Source organism: Pristis pectinata, chromosome 16 (assembly GCF_009764475.1).
Source record: "Pristis pectinata isolate sPriPec2 chromosome 16, sPriPec2.1.pri, whole genome shotgun sequence".
Classification (NCBI taxonomy): Eukaryota; Metazoa; Chordata; class Chondrichthyes; order Rhinopristiformes; family Pristidae; genus Pristis; species Pristis pectinata.
The window spans coordinates 25,882,249-25,886,195 of NC_067420.1; positions in this window are offsets into that span (position 1 = coordinate 25,882,249).

Consider the following 3,947-nt stretch of genomic DNA (forward strand, 5'->3'; position numbering starts at 1 on the left):
ATAATGAATATACCAAAACTCCCTAATCAACTTGTACTTTGACTTATTTAGTCACTGCAAATCACTTCTACTTTGTCCTGTGATTCAGTAATTTGTGTAGACATCCTAACATGGTGGTCAAAGATGACCTCCAGTACAACTGACCCATTCTGTAACAAACAGGGAAAATGAATCATCTTAAGTTGTAGAATTTGACTTTTAGTTCCAAAACTGCAACATGTCCAGACTGAAGATATGTTGCTGTTACTCAGGTTGGATTGGGCTTTGTTAGAACAGTGCAGGGAGGGACAGATAAATAGTTATAATTGGAGTGGGATGGAGGATTAAAGTGACAGGCAACCGAAAGCTAAGGTCACCCTAGTGACTGAACACAGGTGCTCTGCAAAGTGGTCACCTGATCTGCATTTGTTTTCTCCAGTAGAGGGGAGACCACGTTGTGAGCACTGAGTGCAGTACTTTAGATTTGAAGAAGTGCAAGTGAATTGTTACCTCACCTGGACGGACCGTTATGATCTCTGGAGTGTGGGAAGGTAACAGATAAAAGGATGTGTTGCATCTTCTCATGACATCAGAGAGTCATGCAACAAAGAAACAGGTCCTTTGGTCCACCCTGTTTATGCCAATCACCCATCTACACTAATCCCCTGTAAACCTCTTCCCCTTTACCCTAAACCTATGTCTTCCAGTTTTTGACACCTCTGTTATGGGGTAAAATTTCCTACTATCTACCCTTTGTGTGCACCTCATACTTTTGTTTATCTCTGTCAGCCTATCCTCAGCCTTCCCTGCTCCAAGGAAAACAAATTCAGTCTTTCCAGTGTCTCCTCATAACTGAAACACCCATCCCAGACAACAACCTGATGAACTTCCTTGGCACCATCTCCAGTGCAATCATTTCTTTCCTAAAGTGTGGTGACCCAAACTACACACTATAGGAAGGAGATGACTGTACTTCCCTATGACATAAGCAATGTTTCATATAATTACACCATAACCTCCCTACCCTTATATTCCATGTCCCTGTGAATGAAAGCCAGCATCCAGTCTGCCTTTTTAACCATTTTATCTACCTGCGCTGCTGCCTTCGGGGATCTTTGCACTTGTACACCAAGGTCTCTGGTACAACCAAAACAGAAAATGATGGAAGCCCTCAGCAGGTCAGGCTATATCTGAGGGAGGAGAGAGTCAATGTTTCAAGACGGAGACCCTTCGTCAGAACTGAAAAGGAGACAAAAGAAGCTTGTTATTTTGCAGGGAGGGTGGGTGAGGGGGTGTCGCTGATCGGGTAAAACCAGGGCTACCGGGGGATAAGCTGTGAACAAGGTTATCCTGGTCAATGAATTGGTCACTCATTGATCAGATAAACATGCTTACAGCTTATTCCAATGGTCAATCCAGTTTTACCCCATCAGAGACACTCCCCCTCCTCCCACTCTATCTCAACTGAACGAGCTTCCTTTATCTCCTTCTCAATTCTCGCAAAGAGTCTTCAACCTGACATGTTGACTCTGTTTCTCTTCCCACAGATGCAGCCTGACTTGCTGAGTATTTCCACCATTTTCTGTTTTCTGTTTTAGATTTTCAGCATCTGCAGTTTTTCTTTGGAAGGTCCCTTTGTTCCTCAATACTCTCTTCTGTGGTCTCATGGGGAATGCTATGAGGGAAGTAATTGTTGAAGACAGAAGAGCAGACCAGGGAGTCACAAGGCGATTGGACCCTTTGGAATGTTGTGAAGGCAGGGAGGGGACAATGTGTCTGATGGGAGAATCTTGTTGAACCCTTGGTCACAAATCTAGCACATTCGGTGAAGGTCCTTTCAGTGCTGCTGGTGAATATTTGTCTTAAATTCTATCAGTGAATTGTAAGTGCACATTTTTGGTAAAGTTTGCACTTGTCATCAAGTTGGAAAGCAGTGGCAGGTGTATTGCTCTTGCTGAAAGTTTGATGAATGGGCAGGCAGTGGGTTTACTCCTCCTACAATGCTGATTCAACACTTGCAGCTCTAGATTGGGCCACATGGATCCAAATAATACCTGGAAACTTGTTATTAGCATGAGAAAGAATCTCCTTCACTCCATCCACACCTGCAGCCCACCAACCATGCCAATTAGGAGAATTCTCATTGATTTGTAGGGTTGATGCTAATTGAGTGGAAGGATAGTTTATTGTGCACATTTGCTTGTTGCTCAGTTTTGGAGATTGTTGAAATTTCAGAACTTGTGAAGAAACACTGAGACTTAAGGTAAGATATTTACCTGAGCTTACACTATTTGCATCATGATATTGGGACTTAGGAAGGTCTTTCTCCAGTCTTCAGCATGGCAAGGTAGAGGAGAGGCCCCACAGGGAGGGATGACAAGCTCAGGAGAAAGCTTTCTCCAAGGATGGCCCTGCAGCGATCTGCCATCTGCTACACCAATCCAGCAGGCCAACATCCACTTTCAAAGTAAGAGTTGCACTGAATTTCTACGACTTCAGATCTTCCCCTCCACTTTCAGCGTTCCGAAAGGACCATTCCCTCCGTGTCTCCCCAGTTCATTCTTCTATCTCCACCAACACAGGAAATGCAACATCTGCCCTTTAACCTCTGTCCTCATTATCCAGAGACCAAAATAGTCCTCCCAGGTGACGCAGCTATACGTTTGCACTTTTCCCTATTTATTGAATTGCATACATTGCTAAGTATGGTTACTTCGACAAATTTGGGCTCACAGACGTTTCCTTTGTTCTCTTCATCCTCCCCCCTCTGCAACTTAAAACATTCATCTTATTTTTCCAATGAAGACTCCTTGACCTGAAATATCGACTCTGTTTTTCTCTTCAGTGATACTGTTGGACCTGCTGAGTGTTTCAAGCATTTTCCGCTTTTGTTTCAGATTTCCAACATCTGCAGTTTTTTGCTCCAAAATAATGTAGATGCTGGAGATCTGAAATGGAAATAGAAAATTATGGAAAAATCATGTAGTCTGGCAGCATTTGTGGAGAGAGAAACATAATCAATGTTTCATGTTGATGATATTTTGTTTTCATATAGAGTAAATGCAAGCCATTTGATAAAACATCCAAAGCACCAATATACATTAAATGAGCAAAACATACAAATTTTATTTGCAAAGGTCTACTTCAGAACCATTTAAAATGTTGGATTATTTCCAAGCAAAGAATATGGATTTATGTTCCAAGACTCAGATGATTCTTTTGTATATTAAGTGGTTTGCATATTTCAATATTAAAATATTTTTAGAATTCACGCAATCACCATTAAACAAACAAGCTAAAAACAATTTTAAACTTATGAATGTTAACTATATAATATTAGTGGTTGAATTGTTGGCTAGGACACTGCTCCCCAGTTTTTCATGGATTCTTGATTTTGGATTGTGGGGAAATTAAATATAGAGGTGTGGGCAATAATGCACAAACATACTCACAATAAATCCACTCACATTTAAATACCCATATAAATATTCATCTTTGACATATATTCACTCACAAACATCTAGTCGCTCACTCACATACACACTGTTCAAAAAGAGTGAATCATCTCTGTGAAGTTTACTTGGATTTTAACTCAAAAAACTGGTTAAGCAGCAAACAGTACAATGTTAACCTGCACTAGGCCTTCTGACTATCCAATGGACCCCATTGCCAGCTGATTTCCAATGTCCTATTTTAATAGGAGTCTCATTTGGGGTTCCATCTGTATCTGGAAACCTACCTCAATGAAGGGAAAAAAGTTACTGTTGAAGGCCTCAAGAGTATTCTGGACAGTTCCATTGATGCAGACAGACAAAGTGTATTTACAATATATATTTTAAAAAAAGGGCCTTGCAGTAGGTTAGGATGTTTTCAATTCCTCTCTTAACAGAACTTGAATTATAATCATTAAAACATATTTTGTTAAACTTAACTCCCCCACCCACTTTGCTTCCCCCCCCCTTCTCCCA